The 14,688-nt window shown below is 41.4% G+C and overlaps 1 non-coding gene across 1 annotated transcript; it reads left to right on the forward strand.

Annotated features, from left to right (window-relative positions):
* Positions 1-2,811: 2,811 nt before the first annotated feature.
* On the forward strand, positions 2,812-2,919 carry LOC116583763. Its single transcript, XR_004282875.1, has one exon. It is a non-coding gene; the product is annotated as a U6 spliceosomal RNA (small nuclear RNA).
* The last annotated feature ends 11,769 nt before the right edge of the window (positions 2,920-14,688 follow it).

Here is a 14,688-nt window from a genome sequence, read left to right on the forward strand (position 1 = left end):
TTATCCCGTTGCTTAAATCAGTTCACAACTATTTAACATAAATAACTCATATGTCAAGTTAAAATAATGATACTTCAGGGTGCCTGGGTGGCGCAGTGGGTTGAACCGCTGCCTTCGGCTCAGGTCATGATCTTGGGGTCCTGGGATCGAGTCCCGCATCGGGCTCTCTGCTCAGCGGGGAGCCTGCCTCCCCCTCTCTCTGTCGGCCTCTCTGCCTACTTGTCATCTCTCTCTGTCAAATAAATAAATAAAATCTTTAAAAAATAATAATAATAATGATACTTCAGAGGGTTGTTGTGTGTTTTAAATGAGATGATTCGTATCATGCTAATAGCTCAATAAATAGTTAAGTAAATGGTGAAGGGGTGGGGCTATTAAGAACTCCTCTGCACCTCCCAAGTGTAACCACCAGGTGTCAGGATCCCCTAGCTAAACCCTACTAGGTCAAGGGTGACCCGGTTGTCTACCCTGTCCAAACACCAGTGGAAGTAGCAAAGGACGACCTTGAAGCCACTCTTCACCCCTCCCCTATTCCTAATCAGAGCTACTTAGGTGCAGACATCTGTTAGTACCAATCCTAGGTGAGAACATGTGTGCCTACAGAGTGAGACCAATCCAAAGTATTCTGCTGTCTCCGTTAGGCACCACAATTTGGAAATGACCAAGATCCGGTCACAGAGAAGCTGAAAAGGAACATTCAAGTCAAAGAGGAGCAAGATGAGGCAGATCCAGGGAGAGAATAAAGTCGGAGGAGGAAAGAAGACACTGAGACAGAGAGAAAGCTAAAACTTCTCTTCCTCAGTCACCTCTCCAGAGCCTGACCCAAAGCTTTGCTAGAGCCCTCTCATTTAAGCCACCAGCAACCTGAAACCCCCACCTTCCAGGCTCCTGCCACACGTCAAATCCCTCTTTAATCCTTGTAATCCCACTGATTCTCTAGCTGGCTTTCTCCCGGATACATTTCACAGAGAAGCTTTAGAGTCCCTGGCAAAGAACTCCTCATTCTCTTTTAGCCCACGTAATTTCTACTTTGTATCTGAGCTGCCATATTTTTCCAGACTTCCCTTTTTTCCTCATTAGAAGCTATTATTTCCATTTTTTGAAAGATGCCTTTCCCCTTCTTACAATAGCCTCTTTGACTTTGCCAACTAACCCAGCTGCATATTTTATGTCCCAAGTGCCTAGTATTTTTGATCATTGGCATACATTTTCTCAGGCTTCTGATATGTTATGTTGAAAATAGTCCACAGGCTTCCTGTGGGTTATTGACTTTCTGAATGTTAGTCTTAATTTTTCTTAATGCCTTGTAACATGCGGCATACCCAAACAGAAATGGGCCTTGTTCAGACACCATCCTGAAGTAGAAGTGTTGACTTAGTGAGCTCTTTCTCTGGACAGAAACCTTGCTGCGACTATAATTTAGAGCCAAACACCAGTTAAGAGCTCTTTCCTTAACACAGAGAGCTTTGCTTAGGAATTTCTAAAGAAAAGCCAAAGAATTTAGAAAATGGAGCCTCTGCTCTAGAAAGGACAAAATAATAAAAAGTAAAATGTACTGCAATTGACATAGTAGCCAAACTCGTGAACTACCACTAATCCCTTCTCTCCCTTGGCAGTGCAGCAAAGGGAAGTGAATCTATTTCTAGGACAACATAAAGATTCTAGGAACTAACCTAATATATCCAGTTACCTAAAAAATGTGAACTTGGATTTCCTCCAAATCATGATCGATCCAGGTCAATGCCAGATCATGCAAGAGAGGCCTGAGTCTTTGTATTCACTCATGGCCACTGCTGTTTCTGTTTCTAGTCATTGTCAATAGAGAAATAGCCTTATTACGGAAATAGCTCTCCCGTGGTGACATTGCACATATCCACACAGGGAAAGGCTTGAACTATCTGAGTTGTGGCAGAATGCCTTGTGAGCCTCCTGAAACACAAGAGCACAGGAGGTCTGTAAGGAGGTTGTCTCCCAGTCAACTCCCTATACTTCCTGGGAGGCTGTCATGAGACAGTTTCTTATTACCTCCCTGGTTTTGATGGGATATGAAGCTCTCTCTCCTAGGCCTTTGGAATAGAGCTGCAGAACATAAAACCCCTTAGTGGCAGCCTAGAATGAGCTCCTCCGCAATACTGGAACACTGTTGTTTCGGTGTTGTCCTTTTTAGTATGTGGAACAAGGATCATGGCGAGCAGGCAACTTAGGCTTACTTTTCTTTTTGCTGTCTACTTACTAAAATGTCTAAGTCTCGAAGTGACTTGCTGTCTTTTTACCAGCCAGATCAGTCAGGCCTTGTCTCATGTGTAAGCTTGACAAGCCTTGAGCCATTCCACTCAGCCAAGCTGTGATTATATCCAAACAAGACTGGTTGAGGCTACCGTTGATTCCACTGACAAGGTCTGCCTCCTTCTACCCAGTGGAAGCTGTTGCTGTTTCTGACACTAACTGAGGGGCCTAGAATCTAATTGGCTCCCCTTTTCTAAAATGTTGCAAATCCAAACAAAAGGACATTCCACAAAGCAATTTGCCTAGGCTCTTCAAAAGTCAATGTCCCGAAAGGCACCAAGAAGGCGGCTGTGGAACTTTACTGGAGACTAAATGAAGTGACAACTAAATACAATCTGTGACATTTGAGTGGATTCTCGATGAAGTTTTAAACACCTCTAAAAGACATCATTACAGTAATTAGAGATATCTGAATATGGGTTATAAATGAGATAATAGCGTTATAATCAATGTTAAAATGGCCCGAGTGGGATCATTGTATTGTGGCTATGTAGAAGAATGCTTTTGCTTTAGGAAACACGTGCTGTGCTCACTTCAGCAGCACGTATACTAAAATTGGAACGATACAGAGAAGATTGAGCTTGGCCTCTGCACAAGAATGACGTGCAAATTCGTGAAGCATTTCATATTTTTAAAGGTCTTTATTTAAAAAAAAAAACAAGGAAATACATGCTGAAGTATTCAGGGAATCCATGCAATTTACTCTCAACAGATTCAGGGAAAAAATAAAGTATATTTACACATAGATAAAGCAAATGTGGCAACATGCTAACAATTTATAAAGGGTATATAGGTATTCGTTATATGATTCTTACAATTTAATATCTTAAACTATTTCAAAATAAAAAATTAGGGGGAGGAACCATGCTGCAAAGAACATTTTGCACATATCTGGCTGGGCACATGAAACTGGAGGTTATATACTAGAAGTGGAATTTCTAAGTCATGAAATAGGAGCATTTTTAGCTTTATTCGATATTGTTATATTACTCTCCAAGGTGGTCATACCAGTTTCTACTTCCAACACATTTTACCACATCTTCACACAACACTATCAGTTCTTGTTTCTGCCAATGATGGGTGTAAGACAGCATTTCATTACTGCTTTTTTCCTAACACTGCATTACGAAAAGAAATTTAAACATAAAGTTTAAAAAATTATGCAGTGAACTCGGGTGATAGCTACATGAGCATTTTGTCACATTTACTTTATCATGTATCATGCATCATGTATCATGTATCATGCCTGCCTCTCTGCCTACTTGTGACCTCTGTCAAATAAATAAATAAAATCTTTTAAAAAAAGTGTGCATACTATACTTATATGAAATTACAGAACAGGGAAATTGAATTATTAGTGAGAACAGTCAGAACAGTGGTTGCTTCTGTGGTGGGAATGAAGATTGCCTACCTCAAACAAAAAAACACAAGAGCAAATAATATGCATGTTGAAGTTTTCAGGAGTGAAGTGTACTAATGTCTTTAAACTTACTTTAAAATGCGTAAAAACACAACATGGGTTAATGGAAGGTACAGGGGTCCAGGTCAGGCTGCCCCAAGATGGGCCACTTTGGCATAAAGATTATTTTGATCTGAGGGGTTTGAGGTGGCAGGGGGGTGGGAGGTTGGGGTACCAGATGGTGGGTATTATACAGGGCACGGATTGCATGGAACACTGGGTATGGTGAAAAAATAATGAATACTGTTTTTCTGAAAATAAATAAATTAATTTAAAAAAAAGTAATCAAAAGGAGATGCAGGAAAAGCTCTCTAGGTCCCCACAAACGGCCTAAATTTACATTGGAAAGCAGAGCCTGTACCAGGAAGAGAACTTTTTTTTTTTTTTTTTAAAGATTCCATTTATGGGCTCCTGGGTGGCTCAGCCATTGCACATCTGCCTTCAGCTCAGGTCACTGGGATCAAGCCCAGCATCAGGCTCCTTGCTCAGTGGGAAGCCTGCATCTCCCTCTCACACTCTCCCTGCTTGTGTTCCCTTCTCATTGTATCTCACCGTCAAACAAATAAAATCAATCTTTTTTTTAAAGATTTTATTTATTTATTTGACAGACAGAGATCACAAGCAGGCAGAGAGGCAGGCAGAGAGAGAGGAAGAAGCAGGCTCCCCGCTGAGCAGAGAGCCCGATGCAGGGCTCGATCCCAGGACCCCGGGATCATGACCTGAGCCAAAGGCAGAAGCCTTAACCCACTGAGCCATCCAGGCGTCCCCAAATCAATCTTTTTTAAAAAAATTAAAATTTCATTTATCTATAGAGCAAGAGCACGAGTGAGAGAGAGTGCACAAGTAGGGGCAGAGAGAGAGAAGGAGGCTCCCCGCCAGCGGGGAGCCCTTTGCGGCTGATCCTGGCACCTGAGCTGAAGGCAGAGGCCCAACCAACTGACCCACCCAGGTGCCCCAGGAAGAATGCTATTAACAAAGACTCCCCTTTATGTAAGGAACTTAACTGCATAATAGAACAACCTTGCTTTTCTAAACATCTCCCTTCACCTTCCTGCTAATGGCCTTCTCTTTGTATCCTCAGACCTCTCGTGAGTTCACATAAGCTTCATGTTGCCTCGCTGTCTTTGGAATTTCCAGGTCTGTAGATTTACTACACATACGTCTGTTAAATTTGGTTTTCTCCTGGCAATCTGTCTCATGACAATTTGATTCTAAGTCCACTTAGAAGGACCATAAGGCAAAGGTAGGTTTTCTACCCCAACAATGGATAGAGCAATGGGTAGATAGAAAAAGCGGTATTAAAGTGAACACAGCAAAATGCCAATTGTAGAATCTAGGTGTCAAGGATATGGACATTTGTGTACAATTCTATCAATTTCTTTACTTGTTTAAAACAAGTAGATCTTGAGGAAGCTTCCTCTAGTCAAAGTCTTGTGTCTTTTTCTGCTTCTGAGACACAGGTCCATGAGAACAAAGCAATGAGAACTGTGGTAAGAAATACTGAGGATGGCAGTGCCTTATTTCATCTAGGCAACAAATTCATGGCAAGGCTCAGCCTCATCTATCTTAGAATGAGAATGCAGAATTGAGATAGTTGTTACAAGGAAGGCATTAATATATTTTTATTTGAATTGAAAAAAAAGACTTTTTAAAACAAAAAAAGTCTCATTTGAACTTTTTTTTATGATGAAGAGGACTGACTTCCAGTTAGATTATATAGTAGGCATTTTCTGTAAATTGAATAAACTCTGATCAGTAACATCAAAAGCTTTTTTTTTAAAGATTTTATTTATTTATTTGACAGAGAGAGATTACAAGTAGGCAGAGAGGCAGGCAGAGAGAGAGAGGAGGAAGCAGGCTCCCCGCTGAGCAGAAAGCCCGATGCGGGACTTGATCCCAGGACCCTGGGATCATGACCTGAGCCGAAGGCAGCGGCTTAACACACTGAGCCACCCAGGCGCCCCCATCAAAAGCTTTTGATGAAAAAATATTTAAAGCTCAAGAAGAAACAGAAATATTCATTTTAAAATACTAAATTGGCAAATATTCATTCAAATTAATATTTTAATTTTTCCAACCCTTTCTGAGTATATCAGATTAAATAAGTTACACTCAATGAAAAGGTAAAGAGGTACAGTTACTAGTCATCTAAAAAGCCTTTTTGGTATAGTTCCTAAGAAGGTGAGAAATTGAATAACTCTAGTGAATGAGTAACAAATCCTTTTACAAGTCACATGGTTTCCAATCCTTTGCTTTCAACAAATTTGAAGGAAAATCTAATCAAGTAGCCAGACAAGAGATCATAAAAAGACATTTCTGATAGATCATTATGTGATTTTTGGCAAACAACTCAGAAAGAGCTCAAAAATTAAATTACAATGCTATTACAATACTATTATATTTTCAGATGCTTACATGTTTGAACAATTTTCTCAGTGTACCATAAAAACAAAAACAGAATTGAAACTGAACTCTCATTCTAGCAACAGGTTGTATTCATTCACCCATATGTACACTGGAAGGAACAAAAAAAAGTCCATCTCATTCAAGGGTGATTTCCAATAAAATTTGACTTTTATGTTTTCCATTAATTTATCAAAATATATAAAAAATTTATGTTTTGAGCAATTTTATGCCAATAATAACAGTTACAAATAACTCAATCCAGAGAAATTTTTTAATAGCTAAAAATGTTTATAGGACATTTGCTAAAAAATTGTTTTATATTCACATTTTTGTGCAAAGAAATATGATGGAGTGATAGGGCGCCTGGGTGGTTCAATGGGTTGGACCTCTGCCTTCAGCCCAGGTCATGATCTTGGGGTCCTAGGATTGAGCCCCGCATCGGGCTCTCTGCTCAGCAGGGAGCCTGCGTCGCCCTCTCTCTCTGCCTGCCTCTCGGCCTACTTATGATCTCTCTCTGTCAAATAAATAAATAAAATCTTTTTTTAAAAAAAAGAAATATGATAGAGTGATCAATAAAGTAAAAATTAAAGCATAAAAATAAAAATAAAAATCTAAGCATAAAAATATATCACCTAAGATAAAATTCTATGGGAGAAGTGGAAAGGAAAAATGAAATAAAGACAAAAATAGATAACAATTTTCTGGCCATTAAAGAAGATCTTATCCCTTTAACTTTCATATGGATGACGGGTATCAAACCACTATGGTACTTAGAATTCATTTAAAATAATGATAGATTTGGCTTTTATGTCACCATTTATAATATCTTGGAAATTACATCCTTTGTAAGTATCTTTTTTTTTTTAAGATTTTTTCTTTATTTATCTGACAGAGATCACAAGTAGGCAGAGAGGCAGGCAGAGAGAGAGGAGGAAGCAGGCTCCCTGCAGAGCAGAGAGCCCGATGTGGGGCTCAATCCCAGGACCCTGGGATCATGACCTGAGCCAAAGGCAGAGGCTTAACCCACTGAGCCACCCAGGTGCCCCCATCCTTTGTAAGTATCTTAACTTAAAATGAAAACATTTTTATGTCACATTAACATGTAAAACTGAATCCATAATTTTTCAAAATTCTTTGAGGGATATGAAAGCAAACAGCATGAAAACCACTGGTCTAAAAATCATTTCCTACCCTATGATGAAATTATACTTTCTTGTATTTTAGTTTTTAAACATTATATATATTTTTTTAATGTTTTTTTAATTTTCAGCATAACAGTATTCATTATTTTTGCACCACACCCAGTGCTCCATGCAATCCGTGCCCTCTGTAATACCCACCACCTGGTACCCCGACCTCCCACCCACCCGCCACTTCAAAACCCTCAGATTGTTTTTCAGAGTCCATTTGAGAGAGAAAGCAGGAGCAAGGAAGAGCCACCAAGGGAGAAGCAGGCAAGGATCCTGACAACAATGTGGGGCTTGATCCAGGACCCTGGGATCATGACCTGAGCTGAAGATACACGCTTAACTGACTGAGCCACCCAGGTACCCTCTCTTGAATTTTCTTAAAAAAATGTCAAAGTTTTGGGGCACCTGGGTGACTTGGTTAACCATCAGACTTGGTTTGGGATCACATCATGATCTTCTCATCAGAGCTCTTCTCTGTCCCTCCCTCCACTTGAGCATTCCCTCTATCTCTTTCTCCCAATTAAAAAAAAATAATAACAATAAAATTTGAAAAAATGTCAAAGTTCTGCCTTTCACATTTCTGTCTCTAATCAGGCTGGAGTTGATTTCCCTAAAACATAGCCCAGATAGACACAGCACCAGAATCAGCTGGAGCCTGTGGCGAAGCTTTACATTTCCACCAAACATGGCTTAGCTTTACTGACTCCGAATCACAGGAGTGGGGAGTATCCAAAAATTAGTACTGTCAAAAAGCTGTTCAAGTGGTGGCACCTAGGTGGTCCAGTTGTTAAATGTCTGCCTTCAGCTCAGGTCATGATCCCAGGGTCCTGGAATTGAAGCCTGCATCAGGCTCTACTTCTGGCCTGTGTTACCTCTCTCGCTGTGTCTGTTAAAAAAAAAAAAAAATCGGTGTTCAAGTGATTCTGGCTCACCCTCAGGTTTGGGAACCACTGACTTACACGATAAAGGCCAAATGATATAACGTGCCCTGCCAGGTGTTAGAGACTGGACTGCATTCTCCCCAAAATTCATGTTGAAGTCCTAACCCCCAGTACTTCAGAATGTGACTGCATTTGGAGATAAGGCTTTTGAAGCGGCAATTAAGTTTAAAAAAAACGAGGTGATTAGGGTGTGCCCTAATCCAATATGACAGATGTCTTCATTGAGAAGAGATTAGGAGGCAGACACACCAAGAGGGAAGACACAGAGAGAAGACGGCCATCTGCAAGCCTAGAGGACAGACCTCAGATGTTGAACCTGCCAACACCTTGAACTCAGACTTTAAGCCTCCAAGACTGTGAGAAAATAAATTTCTGTTGTGTAAGCCACATGGTCTGTGGTATTTTGCTATGGCAGCTCGAGGAGACTAATATACAAGGATTTTATCTGGGCCCTGACTACCAGAGCCACAGCTCTCTTGTCAGGTTCCATGCATCCCTGCCATCACCACCCACCCACACCTCTGGCTTGCTAGTTTTGAGACCTTGGGCAACCTAACCTCTCTTTCAGTTTTCTTACCTATGAAATGGGGAAAATAATATCACGTTCCAGGAGCTGCACGATGATTAAATGTGATCATCTAACTGATGATCTGAATACAATGTGAACATAAAAATACTCAATACATGTTAGCGGCTACACTCTGGCCATTCTCCACTAACTGCCATTCTCCAGCTACATGTTGTTTTGTTCCACCTCCATGAGTCAGCACGTCTGCTGACTGTCTTAGAATGCCCTTCTCCCACCTCCTCAGCTAGCTAAATCTTGGTTGTCCTTCAAGACTGAAGTCCGTGTAGAGCCAGCTCTGATTCACTCTTCTCCTCCCTCCCACGCTTCTAGAGCTCTCCTCTGGATTCCCACAGCACTCTGTGCTTGCCTCTACCAAGTGAGATGCCATCGCAGGGGTTTAGGTGGAGGAGTGACCTGATCTGGCTTGAGCACCTACCATATGGCAGGCACCATTTTGGGTTCCGAGTCAAGATGAGAATAAAAAGAACAGTTAACTTATAGGGTTACTGAGAGGATTATGAGAGACTTAAGACAGTGCCTAGCATATGGTAAACTCTCAGTAAGTGCTAACAATTAGATCTATCTATATTCAGGACACTTACTCACATCTGTTGACATCTGTGGCCTTTGGTTCAGTCTTCCTCCCTAAACACAAATCCTACTGTCATCCTGAGTGATGACACCTCCAACATGCTAGCGCCTCTCCTGGACCTCAACTCCTGTAACTATAACCTTCACCCTACTCCAGACACACCATGACAATATCCTGACCTTGACACTGTTGTTGGACTTTTGCAGACTAAAAACATTGTGTACAGGGGCGCCTGGGTTGCTCAGTGACTTAGGCCTCTGCCTTCAGCTCAGGTCATGATCTCAGGTTCCTGGGATCGAGCCCCGCATCAGGCTCTTTGCTCAGTGGGGAGCCTGCTTCCTCCTCTCTCTCTGCCTGCCTCTCTGCTTACTTGTGATCTCTGTCTGTCAAATAAATAAATAAAATCTTAAAAAAAAACTATTAAAATAAAAACATTGTGTACAACCATAGGAATAGATTAGAAACCTGGGCAGAATTTTCCATTAGCTTAACTTGAGAGTGAGCTCTTTGGTCCCTACTCCAAACAAGCAAAAGGTCTCTTCTGTATGACTGAGTCCTGGAAGATAAAAGCAAAGGAAAAAAAGAGAGGGCTGGCTGGAGATGCTAGTTTTGTGGGCACGAGATAAGGGCAGGCATCTTTGTGACTGCTCAAAGAGAGGAAATTACAGTAGCCATCTTTCTGGCAGCAAGGAGGGAGGGAGAGTTAGCAATCAAGACACCTGAGCAGAAGTCAGGAGACTGAGGGGCAGTGCTGCTGATAGACACTGTTCAGCATGAATGACCTTCACGGAGGCTATTCTCTGGTGATGAGTCAAGAGTAATCCTATGCAGGTGTGTACTCCTTCCTGCCAGAAGGTACATAGCTCTGAGGCCAATGCCTGGAAGTCAGGGCTCACCCCACCTTCCTTCACTGTAAACAATTCTGCTCTCTATTTAGTTGGACTTTCATTTAAAACTGCATTTCCAGGGGCGCCTGGGTGGCTCAGTGGGTTAAGCCGCTGCCTTCGGCTCAGGTCATGATCCCAGCGTCCTGGGATCGAGTCCCGCATGGGGCTCTCTGCTGAGCAGAGAGCCTGCTTTCCTCTCTCTCTCTCTCTCTCTCTGCCTGCCTCTCTGCCTACCTGTGATCTCTCTCTGTCAAGTAAATAAATAAAATATTTAAAAAAAAAACTGCATTTCCAAAAAGCACTATAGTGCCTAAACTTTGGCTGTTCTTCCCAGCAGATAACTACATATGTTATTTTCCACAGAATCCAGCTGCCATTGAGGTGTGATGATCACCCTCTAGATTCTTCTCTACTTACCTACATCTCATCACTTTTAGCCTCTAAGGATGTATCCTTTTTCCCATTCAAGGTTAATGCTACTACTCATTCTTGATTCTATGTCTTTCTCATTTCTGCTGCATCTTTATGCTATCTATTTCCCTTTTGCCATTAAATTGCTGCTTGGAGTATCTGGCAATGGTCTAACACTGGCAATTCAGATGGTCCAAGCTAATATACCTTTGTACTTTTCCTCTCTAAATATTCCTTCTCCTCGACCAAAAACAATTACAACAAAACATCCTTGTACAGACATGAGTAACCCCTCCAAACATTGTATTTTTCTAACTTCACACCTCCTGTGTCCCTTCGTATAAAACCTAAACACCATGCCTCAGCTATGTCTGCCTTTGCTGTTCACATCTCCCAAATGACAAATCACCTAACAAATATTTTCCAAGGGTCTGGCGTGTTTATGAAATTTTTAGTCACTCATTCAACAAATAACTTCTGAGTAGCTACACTGTGCCAGACACTATTCTAAGTACTTGGGCTAGATCAGTGAAGAAGAGAAAAATTCCTGTCCTCTTGGAGCTTAGAGTCTAGTAGGGGTTGGTAGGAGACATACATCAAATAAACACAATAAAGAAAATAACTGGAGTGCCTGGGTGGCTCTGTCAGTTAAATGTCTGCCATCAGCTCAGGTTCATGATTTCCAGGTCCTGGGACAGGGCCCCACTTAGGGCTCCCTGTTCAGCAGGAAGTCTGCTTCTCCCTATCCCTCTGCCCCTCCCCACCACTCATTTTTTCTCTCTCTCTCAAATAAATAAATAAAATATTTAAAAAAAATAACCATACATGTTTATTTCCATATATGTTCCAAAGTGATAGATGCCATGGTGGGGGGGAGTAGAGCGGGGGAGATTGAGAACGCTATGAGAGAAGTTGTAATTTTAGATATGGTGGTCATGGTAGACCTTATTGAGAAGGTGACAATTTTCTTTTTTGAGAGGGTGCCAATTAAGCAAAGACTTGAAGGACAAGCCATGGAAAAATCTGGGGGAAGTGTTCCATACAGAGTGAATAGCAAGTGCAAAGGCCCTGAGGCAGGAAAGCTAAAGAAATCAGGGAAAGACTAGGAGATGAAGACATAAAGGGACAAAGGACCCTGACTGTGTAGAGCCTTTGTATTAGTAATTTATTGTTGAATAACAAATTGCCTAAAATTTAGCTATTTAAGGGGTACCTGACTGGCTTAGTCAGTGGAAGACAGGACTGTTGATCTCGAGGTCATGAGTTTGAGCCACGTTAGGCATGGAGATTATGGAAAAAAATAAAAACAAGTGAAATTTAGCTATTTAAAACAGCAATACACAGGAATTAAGAATGGTTTGGCTGGTGGTTTTGGCTTTGGGTTTCAAGAAGTTGCAGTCATCAGAAGTCTGGGCCTCAAGAATCCACTTCCAAGGTGGCTCACTCATGTGGTTGACAAGTTGGTGTCTGTTGGTGGTGGGGGAGGAGTAGAGGTGAAGAAGGGGAGGACTCAGGTTTTTCCCATGTGGGCCTCTCTACATGCTGTTTGAGAATCCTTATGACATAACAGCTGGCTTCCCACAGAGCAACAAATCCAAGACAGAGTGAGGCAGAGACCACAATGCTTTTTATGACCTAGGCTTTTAAATCATCTGCCATCACTTCCACAATATTCTATTAGTTTACACAGGTCAGCCCTACTTCTCTGTAGAAGACAACTAGCCAAGGGCATGAAGAGCAAGAGGTAAAGATCAGTAGAGATCATCTTGGTGGCTGGCTACAATAGTCTTTGTAGGCCATTATACACCTGTGGCTTTTACCCTGAGTAAAATGGAGAGCCACTGAGGGCTTTGAGCTGATAAATGAAAATGACAATGAGCTGACTTACTAGCATAGCTCTGGCTGCTGTGTGAATAGACTGGAGAGGAGCACGGATGTAAGCTGCAAGACAAGCGAGGAAGCTAAAGTGCAAGAGACAGACAGACCAGGGTCATAATGGTGTCAATGTGAATTGGTGGGATTCTGGATATATTTTGAAAATTGAGATGGATAGGATTTGCTGATGAATTGGATGTGGGATAGAAGAGTGGGGGGTGGATTAAAGATGACTCCAAGAGCTTTGGAGGAATTACAAAAATGAGTTAGACATAGATCTTACCATAAATGAACTTCAGGTATAGATGAGATAAGACATGTACACAAATAGGTATATTACATCACAGAAAGCACTGCGTTCCATAACAAGGGCACAAATTCAAGTGCCAAGTGAGATAAAAATTTCTCGAGGTACTCAATGCCACTGATATGTATACTTAATAATGGTTAAAATGGTAAATTTTACGTTATATACTTTTTCTTAAGTCATCTCTATGCCCAACATGGGGCTGGAATTCACAACCCAAGATCAAGGGTCACATGCTCCACTGACTGAGCCAACCAGATGCCCCTATGTTATACACATTTAATTAAAACTTTGAAAAGGTGCTAACAAAACCAAAAACAAAAATTCAAGTGCCAAGAGAGCTCAGAATAGGAAGAAGAGATGACCCTCAGCTAAAGGAATCAGAGGCTTTGAGTAAGGGCAGTCTTTCTACCCTTGAGCCATTTCAGTAAATGAATGGAAGGCAGAAAAGCTGGAGGTGGGCAGGGGCACAGTTCATAGCTCTATTTTGTTAGAAGATAGTGTGCACTAAAACTACAGTCGATGACTGATGACAGCGTTCTGTGACTGTCTCAAGTGACCTCAAGGAAGAATCAAAAACAGAAAGAACTGGAAAACCAATTAAGCAGAGACATGCAAGCAATATTTTTAAACAGATATGATAGAAACATAAAGTATTAAGATGACCTAAGGGTCTTTCTTGTGTCTGTGTGGAAATCAATAAAGCTTAATTTCTTTTAAGCCTTAATTTTTACAACCGTAACAAATTATACCTTTTGATGTGCAAGTATTTGGACAGCTGCTTGCAAGCAGGCATACCCTTTTCCCCTTTTGTATATATAATCCCCGGTAGCTAATGAGCTTTGGAGCAGTTCTTCAGAGCCATCTGAAAGACTGTTTTCCCAGGCTATAGTCCCCAGTAAGAAAATGAATAAAGCATTTGCTAACCTACTTTGAGGATGGTTTTCTTTCACTTGACAGTAGGGTGTCCAGGGGAGAGTGAACATAGAGCTAAGGTGTTTTAACATTATCTGGGAAGTAGTGTTGAAGGGTTTAACTTACATGGCCTTGTACAGGCTGTAATGCTAGGGACCAGTCCTAGGGATAGAGAGGCCAGTCCAGGAGACCAGGTAGTGGTCAGACACACCTGTAATCAGAAGATCTAGGTTTGAATCAGTGTTCCAGCTCCCACACCTACTCACAGTGTGACTTTGGGCAAGCCACCTAAATTCTCTAAACCTCAATGTCTTCCTCTGTAAAATGGAAATGATGGTAGTTACATATTTCATAAGACTGCTCTGAGAATTAAGTGAGATAAGTATTTGATTGCAATTAGTATTACCACAGTAAGTCAGATGTGAGATTCTCAGAGCTATGACAGTAAAAGAGGACCGGAGAGGGTAATATTTAGCAAAAGCCTAACAACCAAAGAGTCTTTCCGCTCCTCCCTCCAAGTTCCCTTTTCAAGAAGAGCAACATCATTTGAGGATGGAGGTGATACTTATAATCTTCCTCTTTAAATGAGAGAAGCAGACTCCCCATGGAGCTGGGAGTCCGATGCGGGACTCGATCCCGTGACTCCAGGATCATGACCTGAGCCAAAGGCAGTCGTCCAACCAACTGAGCCACCCAGGCGTCCCTCTTCCTCTTTAAATGAAACACTCATTCAGAACCTCTCATGTCACTATGCCAGCATATAAGGGAGCTCCCAAGTTTGTGACACAAAATCCATTTGTCTGTTTGACAATCTTACAGCATAGCATACCTGAAATAAATCCAGGATATGC

Source organism: Mustela erminea, chromosome X (assembly GCF_009829155.1).
Source record: "Mustela erminea isolate mMusErm1 chromosome X, mMusErm1.Pri, whole genome shotgun sequence".
Taxonomy (NCBI): domain Eukaryota; kingdom Metazoa; phylum Chordata; class Mammalia; order Carnivora; family Mustelidae; genus Mustela; species Mustela erminea.